Below are 13,629 nucleotides of genomic sequence, written 5' to 3'. Positions count from 1 at the left end.
AAGCTGAAGCATAGTCTCTGTCTCTACATCTAAAGATACCATAAGCACAATGAGATAGTTGGGGAAAGGTAATGTGAATTTTAAAGGGGCACATTGAACTACTGAAAAATCAAAACAAACAATAATCATAAAAAAAATAAGACTTCAAAATCTGAAAAGGTTGCATTGCTGTAGTATATAGGATTTTACAAAATGTTGAAAAAGAAACCCAATTAAAATATTTTAAGATAAAAGCTCAAAGTAGCTGATGCTTACACTGAGAGTTCAAGATTAGAAAATATTTCGTGTAACTAAGTGGAGAAAATGCAATCATCCTGCCAGTGAAAAGCAGTCAATTACAATAGACAGTGCACAAATGCATCTTGTGTGTTTTCTATGCAATGCACATACCAAAGCAGAACTGTTGAATTCTTATAATTTCCTTGGGGGAAATTACAAATGAGATATAAAATATTCTTTTGAAAAGCAAGTTATTTTTATTTTATCATTACTATGATCCTCTTCATGCAAATCACCAACTAAGCCAATAATAAATCAAGAAGCTCACACTGTAGACAGTGAAAAAGAGGCCATGTCCACAGCAGCATTTCAGATATAATATTTACTCTGAATACTATTTATTGTAAGCACTCAAAGGAAGGTAGATTGACTGGCAGATGGACCATCCTAACTATGTAACTGTATCCCAGCACCTCAGTACAGCAAACTACATAATGGAACATAGATATTGAAACTCTTCCCTCATACCCCAATTCCTGCCTTTTCATAGATCAGTAGTGGCCTGGGGAATGCTCACTCACCAAAAACAGCTTTCTCCAATAAAATCTAACAGACTGAACCAGTGACCTTATTCAACCTTACTTTCTCCATACCAAGGAACACAGAGCCAAGGTGGCTACTCCACGGAAAATATATACGTTTGTAAACTGCTACAACATTTTATAGCTGGTCAAAGATTAATATTCGCATTCTTCCTGCAATCAGAGATCCATAACAAAGCATGCTACTGCATTTCAAAATGGTAGCTGCAAATGGCACTTCAAAAGATGAAATACAAATTCAGGATTTAGCGAACTCGAAACAGATAAAGGAATTGTATTCATCAGGTCTTACCCATTATATATCCATTTATATTAGAGGGTTATATTTTTCAGACCAGGTATAAAATACCAAAAAAAAACAAAACCAGAGAAGGTAGTGAACTTGCACTTTGCGAGGCTTTCAAAAACAAAAAGCAATTTGCATATAGAAATCTAGTTACTTTTTTCTAGCCAAATCCTGAAGAGTTTACTTAACCTTGACTAAAACTCTTTGAATAATTTATTGTAACCCCCTCCCCACCCCCACAGACACACATATGCACATTTTGGTAATTACTCCTTGAATAACTATTGTCAAAACTTTTTCTATCTGAACAACACTCACTGAACATTTTCAGCACTCTCATTGAATAGAAGTTATACTTTATTAAACACTGAAAGATTTGGCCCTGTGCATGTATATCTTTTCCATTAGTCCTACTGAAAGTTACCTGTGAATACTGGGAAGCTAGCAAGGCCGTTAGTCAACAGGAGTTTGTTAATTTTAAGGAATGTTTAGTAAGAACTAACTGATCAGTGCAACCTGCCGCCAAGGATACCACACTGAGGTCTTAAAGTTACTCCCTTCAATCTCTGCTTGTATTCCCATTACATGCTTTCCAGCTATAGGTGGAGAGAGATACACTGCATCTTTATTGGTGCAGCATCCAGAACAAGCCTAGAAGTGCTGTTGAGAGATAAACACCATACATTCCACAAGTCCACAAATTTGGCAGTGTATGCAACTGAGCAGCCATGAGTATGCCCCCCAGTACTGCACTCAGACTCCCAGACAAGAAGACCCAGTAGACATACAAAAAAATACACCCAACTGTTGTTCATTCTCTGTTTTCTTTTTTTCCAGAACTGGCCTTCTTGTTATATTTGCTGGTTTATCTGGGTAAGATTTGAGAAACAACTTTCCACTTAAATATTTAAAGCTGTCACCAATAAACAGTTTTTACCTTTCCATGAAGGATAAATCCAATCTCCTTTTTCTTTCAGGGGTTTTCATCAATCGTTTAGATATCATAACGTTGTTTTGCTTGCTTACATTCCATCTATAAAAAAAACCTGTGAAGTATGTGCATCATTATTATGTTACTTTGCATGAACTTTAACCAGCATAGCCTACCAACTAGTATCTTCCTTGCTTAATTTATAATCTACTCCCATATCCCTTGGCTCCTCTGTAGCCCAGCTTCTGTTTATCTTCTTCTCTGCAGTTGCATACTGGCTAAAAAGCTTCAAGGACTTATTGATAACTCCCAAATCTCTCTATCAGTAAAGATACTTAACTATTTTTCTATGCAGCAGATTATTTTGTTTTATGAGACGTTTCCCCTCTCTTGTAGGTTTATTATCCTACATCTATCTATATTGAATTGCACCTACTATCACCTAAAACAAGTACATGAGATACCTACTTTTCTTATATAATTACAGTAAAAGTTCATTAACTGGCACCTTACAAGCTGGCATGCTCTATTACTTGGCATGCTGGCTTGTAAAGTGAAACTGGAAGTGTCCAGTGTGGCACTTCCGGTTTCACCGAGCCCCCACGGCCCAGGGCAAAGCAGCCTGTTCTACTGAGCCCCCATGGCCCAGGGGCATAACAGGCTGTGCAGGTCCTGCCTCCCTGTCCCACAGGGCCCACATGGACAGGTGCCCATGGGAGGGTTGGCGATGCCACGGGAGGGGCAGCGATGACCCAGACACGGCAGGGGAAGCGTCGGCCTGAACAGACAAGGACGCATATTCGGGCCGCTCAATTAACTGGCATATTTTATTATCCAGCATCCCCCATTTCCAGGGGATGCCGGATAACAGAGCTTTTACTGTACATTGTTTAGTAATATTGAGTGCGACTACAAATTGTCTTCTGAAATGGATTTATAATTTTTCAAGCAAATATACAGCACACACATGCTACTTATGTAACAATAAAATGATAGCCTAGTACTAGCTCTCAAGCCATGCCACCTCCTTTTCCCCTTTCCTCCATTTACTCCTACCCTTTATCGTCTCCTGATCTTAACCAGTTCTCAGTCTATTCTGATAACTTTCCTCCTATGCCAAAATTCAGCACCTTGGTTATTTGAATTCATTTGATAAGAACATACCCTAATCAGGAAAATAATACAGGTGAAGTCAATGGCTGTGGTTGCTAAAGTGCTACTAGATAAAACATCTTAGATTTCTCAATTTCTACATTTTGGATGAACAGGTCTCTCTGTTACACAGTCATGAGTCAAAAATGAAAGATAATATGCTGACATATGAATCAGTTGTGTATGCTCAGAACTTTAACATCTGCACAGGAAGAATGGCTAAGCTAACCCACCCCTAGATGTAAAAACAATATTAGTGCAAAGAAACTGAACAGATAAAATACCTTTGCATTTGAAAAAAACAGATTCGGCTTTTTTTGGTATAAAAATATGTATTTTCTGTGAATTTACAAATAATTTAGTTTAGGAGTTAAAATAGTTAAAAAATAGTTCCTTCAAAGTATTTGACATGCATTAGGCTTTTCCAAGAGATGTTAACAACACAATATAATCTAGGAAGTTCAGTAGTCTGCTCAAAGTAAGAGATCTCCTGCATAACCTGCATTTCAAGCAACTGGGTTGCAATTGAATTAAGCCATTAACAATAGCTGTATCTAATTATGATAAGCCTGACAATCAGGTCTACAGCTCAGTTAATTTAGATGGGATTATTGTGGCATCAGAAGCAACTCAACCAACCTTCCAAGACATATACTTGCGATAATGCTATAGAACCTATACTACAGGTTATAATGTATATTATAGCATAGGCTATAATATAGTATAGGTTATAATGACTCAGGACTCTATTAGAGACTAAATGTACATGTCAAGAATTGTCTCTGCTTTATAAGAGGTCTGAGGCTTCATGCTGGCTTCTGGAGCATTGCTTGAAGGACCCCCCTATAACACTCCTGACTTGTCCCTGTTTGCTATAAAGCTGAAAACCAAGCCTATCAGGATCTCACAAAGCATCAAAATAACAGGATTCAGGGACTGCCCTCCCCTTATGTCCTTTTACATTGCTGTAGTCCAGGGTTTCCCAATGTCTATGTGCCCAAGGGCACATTTGAGTTTAAAAGAAAAGCAGTGGGAGCCAATATGTATATTAAAGTTTAGAATTTAGATCAATCCGATCATCTCATCCATTACTTAAAATTGCATTAGATCTGCAACTTCAAAATGCAGCTTCCTTTTACTTTGTATTCTTTTGAAGTTTTATCTACATTGGGAACCATTGCTTTAGTCTCACTGACACAGCCTTCTAAACCAATAAGGTAAAATACAGAAATGCTCTTTAGTTGTTCTGCACTTCTCTGGTTAAGTAAAACACCTGTAACTCAAAGTAATTAGTGAATTTGGATAGCTTTGCACTGCTTTCGTGTCGTCCCAGTGAATTTGCCCTTAGAAGTTAAAAGTAATAGGAAATTGATAATCATTATATTGTAATAATTAGAGATATCAAAAATGAAATTTTTAATGATTTAAGCATCAAGGAATTTAAGACAAGAAAGAATAATGATGTGGAGTTTAAGTTGAGAGTACTTATCAATAACTTAATTGTAAAATCCCAGTAATTTTCTTTTTTATTATTATCCAAGATCCACACCTTACTAACCCCTGAAGTTCAGAGTTAAGGTTACACTTAAGAGAAATCTAAACATGTCAGTGTATGGAAATACTCCTTTGGCACACACAGACAGCTTTGGTTGATCCCTGTAGTGATGTGGAAGAAGAAGAAAACCTTGTTTTGAAAAGCCAGCTTCTTCTACTCTGGGACCAAATGCACTAAAATACCTTAGTCATAAATCTCATAGTTATTACAGATAAACATGGAAGCTTATATGCAAGTTTCCCTGCTGTTCCAGGTAAAATTAACAGCTTAATTATTCCAAGGTTCTTATATTTTCTATTTTTTGTAGCTTTTAGTTCAAATGAATTTTAAGAAGTGATGACATGTCATTACATCCATGAGTACTGCACAGATGCCATTTGTTGTCTTAAGCAAGCTTTCTACCAAAACATGATCTTTGCTCATTAAGCATGTTCTTTAGAAAATTTAGAACAAGCGCTTTAAAAAAATTTCCACCAAAGAAAAGTCATTGTTGGTAGTCCCTCAATATGAGGAGGACAATATTCCAGTAAATAGGGAAGTCATTGATGAGTTCAGAGAAGGCTGAGGAGGCTAAACCAAGATCCTCATGTTTGACTGCAGACATGGCAAATGGCTCTAGGAGGAAAGAGCCGGTCCTGACAGTGTCAGTTCACAGCTCTTTCCCTTTGGCTACATACAGATATTCAGTTTCTACTGGGAGAGTCACTGCTCTCCTGGTAGAAATCATAAGTGTACAGATATTCAGAATTGTTCTCCTAGAGCACAAATGCCCACTCCAGGAGAAAAAATTACCCCAGTAAAAACTAGGGTTAAATTGCTCCTGAGAGAATGAACACCTGTGTACTTTTTCTTCTGAAAGAAAAGTTATAGAACAGTCCTCCAGCATCTGAGAGTACTTTCATCCCACTCCCCCACCAAACAGCACCACCACCACCACCCAGGGACATAGTGTGTCACTTGAGCTGGACTCTACTGCTTCAGCTGAGCAGGAAGATTTACAATCCCCACATTGTGTTGCAGGCGGACAAAGACTAACCCTGAGCAGTCTGGGACAATGAATCAGGGCTTTCCTGGGCACTGCTGCCATCCATCTCTAGGCAGATGAAGGGAGCATGCCGAGAATACCAAGATGTGATGCTGCACTGCAAGCTCTCCAGTCCTCAGAGGCTAAGTATTTGAACGTCTGTTCAGGAATCTGAATAAGTTTTTCTACCAGGAAAACAAGCATTGGAGAACTCCCCCAGACTATTTAAATGTGTGTATGCAGCTCTTCTCTCTCTCACCTATATGCCTCTGTGGTGAAGTGAGTTTGCTCAAAATGATCAATGCCTTCTTCTATATCATAGCACCACTGGGGACAATTCAGTGCTTAGTCTCTCAGGTATTGATGTTAATAGCAAATTTACTCAGTTTGGCCTTCAAGGTGTTCCTGAATATCTTCTTTTGCCAACCTCTGGAGTGGTGACCATTGGTGAATTTGTATAGGACCTGTCTTGGGAGGCAGTTGTAAGGCATGCTTATGACATATCCATCCAACAGAGCTTGTGCCATATAAACTCAACTTCAGTGCTGGTAGTGTTTGTTAGAGCCAGAACTCTGACATTGGTTCTTCTGTTCTTCCAACTGATACAGAAGATTTTATGACAGCATTACTGATGGTAATGTTCCAAAGAGTTCAGGTGTTTCCAATATGTCACCCAAATTTCATACCCATACAGCAGGGTAGGGATGACAACAACCTGGTAGATGAGAAGTTTGTTTGGGGTCCTGATGTCATGATAGAATCATAGAAAAGGAGGGTTGGAAGGGACCTCAGGTGGTCATCTAGTCCAACCCTCTGCTCAAAGCAGGTCCATCCTCAACTATATCATCCTAGCCTAGCTTTGTCTAGGCAGGCTTTGTCTAGGCAGGTCTTAAAAATCTCCAAGGATGGAGATCACATAACCTCTCTGGGTAACTGGTTCCAGTGCTTTACTACCCTTTTTGTGAGAAACTTTTTTCTTTATATCAAACCTAAATTTCCCTTGCTGCAACTTGAGACCACTGCTTCTTCTTCTGTCATCTGCCACCACTGAGGACAAGCAAGCTCCATCCCCTTTGGAACCCTCCATCAGGTAGTTGAAGGCTGCTATTAAATCCCCTCTCAGTCTTCTCTTCCCCACACTAAATAAGTCCAGCTCCTTCAGCCTCTCCTTATAAGTCACATGCCCCAGCCCTCTCATCATTTTTGTTGCCATCTGCTGAACTGTCTCTAATTTGTCAACATCCTTCCTATAGTGCAGAACCCAAAACTGGACCCAGTACTCCAGATGTAGCCTTACCTGTGCCAAGATAGAAGTGAATAATTACTTCCCTCGATCTGCTGGCAATGTTCCTGCTAATGCATCCCAGCTATTAGCATTCTTCCCAACAAGGGCACACTGCTGGCTCACATCCAACTTATTGTCCACTGTAACCCCCAGGTCCTTTTTTGCAGAGCTACTGCTTAGTCAGTCAGTCCCCAGCCTGTACCAGTGCATGGTATCATTCCATCATAAGTGTAGGACTTTGCACTTGTCCTTAGTGAACCACATGCAATTTCTTTTGGTCCAATCCTCCAATAGGTCTAGGTCTCTCTGAACCCTAGCCTTACCCCCCAGGCATATCTACTACCCTCCCCAGCATGGTATCATCTGCAAACTTGCTGAGGGTGCACTCCATATTCCAAATCACTGATAAAGATATCAAACAAAGCCAGCCCCAGGACCAACCTCTGAGTCACTCCACTTGAGACCAACTGCCAACTAGACAGAGCTATTGATTACTACCATCTGAGTCTGATGATCCAGCCAGATGTCTATCCACCTTACAGTCCATTCTTCAATTCTGAGCTTGCTTGCAAGAATGTTGCAGGAGACCATATCAAGCCTTCCTAAACTCAAGGTATCCACATCCAATGCTCTTCCTGCATCTACAGAGCCAATTGTCTTGTCATAGAAAGCAGTTAGGGTGCTCAGGCATGACTTGCCTTGGTGAATCCATGCTGATTGTTCTTAGTCACCTTCTTCTCCTCCAAGTACTTAAAAATGGATTCCTTGAGGACCTGCTACATGATTTTCCCTGGGACTGAGGTAAGGCTGACCAGTTTGTAGTTCCTCAGATTCTCCTCCTTTCCTTTCTTAAAGATGGGCACTGTATTTGCCAATCATCCAGGACCATTTCCAAATGCCACAAGTTTCCAAAACTGATGGCCAGAAGCTCGGCAATCACATTAGCCAATGCTCGGAGCACACTTGGGTGCATCACATCTGGCCCCATGGACTTGTACATGTCCAGCTTTTCTAAATAGTTGCTGACCTGTTTTTTCACCACTGTTGGCTGCTCACCTCCTCCCCAAATTGTGCTGCCAGGTGCATCAGTCCAAGAGCTGACCTTGCCTGTGAAAAGTGAGGTGAAAAAGGTATTACTTCAGCCTTTTCTGTATCATCTGTCACTAGGTTGTCTCCCCCGTTCAGTAAGGAACCTGCACTTTCCCTGATCTTGTTGATGACATATTTATAGAAACCCTTCTTTTTATCCTTCACATCACTTACTAGCTGCAACTCCAATTGCACTTTGGTCTTCCTGATTTCATTCCTGCATGCCCGAACAATACCTTTATACTCCTCCCTAGTCCTTTGTCCAAGTTTCCACTTCTTGTAAGTTTCCTTTTTGTATTTTAGCTCACTGAAGAGCTCCCTGCTAAGCCAAGCTGCTCCTCTGCCATACTTTTTGCACATTGGGATGATTCATTCCTGTGCTCAGTAAGGTTTCTTTAAAATACAACCAGCTTTCCTGGACTCTTTGCCCCCTTAGACTGGCTTCCCAGGGGTTCTTGCCTGTGAGTTCCCTGAGTGAGTCAAAGTCTGCTTTTCTAAAGTCCAGGGTCCTTACACTGATGCTCTCCTTCCTTTTCACAGAATCCTGAACTCAATCATCTTGTGATCACTGCTGCCCAAGGTGCCAATCACTGCCATATTCCTCACCAATTCCTCCCTGTTTGTGAGCATCAGGTCAAGAAAAGCACAGACCTTAGTTGGCCTCTCCAACACTTGCACCAGAAGATTATCCCCAATACCCTCCAAAAACTTCCTGGATTGCCTGTGCACTGCTGTATTGCCCTCCCAGCAGACGTCAGGGTGACTGAAGTCTCCCATGAGAACCAGGGCCTGTGATCAGGAAATTTCTGCTAGATGTTTGAAGAAAGCCTCATCCAACTCATCCTCCTGGTCTGGTGGTCTATAGCAAACTCCCACCACACAACATCTCCCTCATTGCTCTCCCCTCTGACCTTAACCCAGAGAGTTTCAACAGACCTATCTCCTGTTTCATACTGAATCTCAGAGCAACCATACAGGTATTTTACCTAAAACACAACTCCTGCTCCTCTTCTCCCCTGCCTGTCCTTCCTGAACAGTTTATACCCACCCACAACAGTGCTCCAGTCCCATAAGCTATTCCACCAAGTCTGTTATTCCAATCATAACAAAGTTCTGGGACTGTGCGAGGACTTCCAATTCCTCCTGCTTGTTTCCCAGACTCCATGCATACATGTACAGACATCTGCGATAACTACCTAATTGACCAACTTTCTCAGGAAGAATGGGAAGGCCTCCTCTGTTGCCCCCTCCTGAGTGTGCTTCCTCGAGGTCACTCGCTTCCCCACTTACCTCAGGGCTTTGGTCTCTATCCCCCAGTGAACCTAGTGTAAAAGCTCTCCTCACCAGGGTAGCAAGCCTGCCTGTGACAATGCTCTTTCCTCTCTGTCTGGTGGATTCCATCCCTTCCTAGTAATCCTTCTTGGAACATCCCATGATTGAAAAAGCCAAAGCCCTATTTGTGACACCATCTGTGCAGATATGTCATATTGATATGTAGGATGTGTCTGTTCCTGCCTGGGCCCTTCCCCTTGACTGGAAAGATTAAGGAGAATACCACCTGAGCTCCTGACCCCTTCACCCTTGCACCCAAAGCCCAGTAGCCACTTTTGATCTGCTCAGGGTCACTGCTGGTAATATCATTGGTGTCCTCATGAATTAGTAGCATAGGGTAGTAGTCAGAGGGCTGGATGAGTCTCAGTAATCCTTCCATGACATCTGGGCTCTGGGCATGCAGCAGACCTCCTGAGACAACAGGTCAGACCAGCAGATGATGTCCCTGTACCCTGTAGAAGGGAGTCTCCAACCACCACCACCCATTGCTTCATGAACTTTTCCTTCTCTGTCACTGCCTCTGCTAGTCTTTCCTCTGCAATCCTAGAGGTCTCCTTTAGCATCAAACTGATGAAGTCCTCATGGTGGAGGATGCTTCAGAGCCTTGCCACCTTCCCCTGTAGCTCTTTTATCTGCTCCCTGAGGGACACCACCAGGAAACACCACACACATCACAGGCACTCCCCCACCTGGCTGTCACTGGAAAGAACCTGCAAGCTGCAGTCTCCACAGCACCAGACCTGGACCTGGGTGGAAACTTCAACTGTGAGCAATCCTGCCTGGACAGACACCTCACAGGTGGAAGCAGAGGAAAAGCTGATAGTAGTAGTGCCTCTAGCATTGCGACATCCTCCAGCCATTTCGCTGGGACTCTTAATCCACTACCTCTATATTCCTGCCCCTTTTTCTAAGGAGACCTTCCCTAACAAACTCCCCTGTAAGCTGGCCTGTTCACTGCTCCTTGGTCCCAAAAGGTTCCCTTTTTCCTGCTTCTGCTAGGCAAACTTACAGTGAAGAAAAATGAGAGAGAGCTTCTGGCAATTCCCCCCCAGGACTGTAGTTAAGCAAGGGGCTTAAGTATTGGCCAAACTGCTAAATGTTAGCTACTTATACTAAATATATGTAGGTTAGCTACTCTTAGTGAAAGAATAAGCTTACCTTGAAGGTTCCCCTGCAAACAGGAGGGTGGGTAGGTTGGGGAGCGGGGAGGAACTGACCTGTGAATTGACTTGTGAACCACTTGCAAACGAGCCTGTTTGCTCCCCATTGAAGACACAATTTTGTAAAACCTCTAAACGCAACACCAGCAGATTTATGCCTACCAGATAAATCTGTTACCTTTTTGGTGAAAGGTGGTTACCCAGGTAGAAATGCTCAACTTTCTCCAAAGACTGCCCTCTAATTGTAATATGTCAAAGAACAACTGGTTAGCCGGTTAGGATAGGTTGGTAAAGGATCTGGGTTTTCATTAAGTTGACAGTAAGTCCAAGCATTTCATATGCTTCATAGAAGCAATGAAGAGTAACTTTAACCTCTTCAATTGAGCGGGCATATATGATACAATCAGTGTATTGAAAATCAGTTATGCTAATATTGGTTATTTTGGATTTGGAATGTTACCAGTTGATGTTTAAGAGATTCCCATCCATAAAATACTGATGCTGACTCTAGATGAAAGTCTATTGACAATGAGATGTGTAATAACTGTAATTTAAATAGACAAGAGTGTTGGTGCAAACACACATCCTTGTTTGACTCTGGTTCTAATAATGAAGGGGGCCATTTTTGATCCATTGCTTAAGATGGTTTGCAAGAGGGAGTCTGATGATGGTAACAAATTTTAACAGACATCCAAATCTCATCAGGATCTTCCTTAGGGTCTCTCTATTAATTGAATCAAAGGCCCTAGTTGGGTCAAAGAAGGCCACATAAAGATCTTTGTTGCTCGTAACTTCTTCTGCAGCTGTCTGGAAACAAATATCATACCTATTGTACTTCTGAGAGATCTTAAATCATACTGGGACCTGGGTAGATACTCCTCAGAGTGGAAGCTAAGGCTAGAAGGAGAATTCAGGCAAGGAACTTTCCAGCTATGGATAGGAATGCAACACCACAATAATTGCTGCAATCCATTCTATATCTCCTTTTTTTAAATATGATGATGATTCTGGCATCTTTCAAATCACTGGGAATCTGTTCATGTTTCCAGATTTTCAGAAAAATAAAGTGTAGTTGGCGAGAAAGCTTCTTTCCACCTTGCTTATAAATTTCAGCTGGTATTCCATCAGGTCACACGCTTTCTTGTTTTGTATCTGCTTAATGGCATTCAAGGCCTCTTGATAAGTTTCATAGTTTCATAGTAGCTAGGGTCAGGAGGGACCTGAACAGATCATCTAGCCTGACCCCCTGCCACAGGCAGGAATGAATGCTGGGTTCACAAGACCCCAGACAGGTGATCATCCAACCTCCTCTTGAATCTGCCCAAGGTAGGGGCGATGACCATTTCCCTGGGAAGTTGGTTCCAGATTTTGGCAACCCTAACTGTAAAATATTGCCTTCTGATCTCTAACCTAAACCTATTCTCCATCAGCTTATTACCATTGTTCCTTGTCACCCCAGGTGGTGCTGGGGAGAAAAGGGCTCTGCCTATTTGCTGTTGATCTCCCCTGATGAGTTTGTAGGCAGCCACCAGGTCCCCCCTCAGCCTCCTCTTGCTGAGGCTGAACAGGTTCAGGTCCTTCAGTCTCTCCTTTCCTCATAGGGCCTGTCCTGCTGCCCCCTCACCAAGCGGGTGGCCCTCCTCTGAACCTTCTCCAGGTTGGCCACATCCCTTTTGAAGTGCAGCGCCCAGTACCAGATGCAGTACTCCAACTGCGGCCTGACCAAAGTCGCATAGAGGGGGAGTATCGCCTCTCTGGACCAGCTTGAGATGCACCTTTGGATGCATGACAAGGTATGGCTGGCCTTGCTGGCTGCGGTCTGCCATTGGCAGCTCATGTTCATCTTGGAGTCAATAGTGACTCCAAGATCCCTTTCTGCCTCTGTGCTTTCAAGAGGAGAACTCCCCAGCCTGTATGTATGCTGTGGATTCCTTCTCCCAAGGTGCAGCACCCTGCATTCGTCTACGTTGAACCCCAACCTATTCTCATCTGCCCATTTTTGTAGTCTGTCTAAATCTGTTTGCAGCCTCTCTCCCTTCAAGTGTGTCTACCTCAGCCCACATCTTAGTGTCATCAGCAAATTTGGACAGCCTGCTTTCTACCCCCTCATCCAAGTCACTGATGAAGATGTTAAACAGTGCGGGCCCGAGGACCAAGCCCTGGGGTACCCCACTGCTCACATCTCACCAGGTTGAGTACAACCCATCCACCACTGCTCTCTGGGTGCGCCCCATCAGGCAATTTTTTACCCATCCAACTGTGCAGGCATCAATGCTGCAGTCGCTTAATTTATTGATGAGGATGGAATGAGAGACAGTGTCAAAGGCCTTCTTAAAGTCTAGACAGACTATGTCCACAGTGACACCATCATCCAAAGATTTAGTTACCTGGTCATAAAAGGCAATCAGGTTGGTCTGGCAGGACCTGCCTTTGATGAACCCATGCTGATTGCCCCGGAGCATGATCTCCCCTGCAGGCCCTCCACAGACGTGCTCCTTGATGATTCTCTCCAAGAGCTTCCCGAGCACCGAGGTGAGGCTTACAGGCCTATAGTTACTTGGGTCCTCCTTCCTCCCCTTCTTGAAAATTGGGACCACATTAGCCAGTTTCCAATCCCCCAGCACCTGGCCAGATGACCACGAATGCTCATACAGCCGGGCCAAGGGCTCCGTGATGACCCCTGCCAGCTCCCTCAACACCCTTGGGTAGTGAGCATCTGGACCTGCAGATTTAAAAATGTCTAGCCCTTCCATAAGATCCCTAACTACATCTGCGCTGACTGAAGGCCTGACAGAGCTGTCCCCAAGATTGTCCCTACCTCTGGTAGGTGTGATATCCCAGTCCCTGTTCAAGAAAACAAAGGCAAAGAAACTGTTAAAAATATCAGCTTTCTTGTTTGGCGTGGCCACAAGATTACCATTTGTGTCTTGCAGGGCCCCTACATTGCCTGGTGCCCTCTTCTTGCTCCCAATGTACTTGAAAAAGGACTTTTTG

The 13,629-nt window shown here is 42.8% G+C and overlaps 1 non-coding gene across 2 annotated transcripts in view; it reads right to left on the bottom strand.

Annotated features, from left to right (window-relative positions):
* Positions 1 to 13,629, bottom strand: part of LOC106736708 (uncharacterized) — an 86,045-nt gene that overhangs the window by 18,411 nt on the left and 54,005 nt on the right. For both annotated transcript variants that reach the window (XR_009461380.1, XR_009461381.1), the window contains exon 2: positions 2,045 to 2,153. This is a non-coding gene — a transcript (uncharacterized LOC106736708). The remainder of the gene's footprint in view (positions 1 to 2,044; positions 2,154 to 13,629) is intronic.

This window comes from Alligator mississippiensis, chromosome 4, assembly GCF_030867095.1.
Source record: "Alligator mississippiensis isolate rAllMis1 chromosome 4, rAllMis1, whole genome shotgun sequence".
Lineage (NCBI taxonomy): Eukaryota > Metazoa > Chordata > Crocodylia > Alligatoridae > Alligator > Alligator mississippiensis.
The sequence above is the reverse complement of the archived record's forward strand: the minus strand, read 5'-3'. Positions and strand labels throughout refer to the sequence as shown.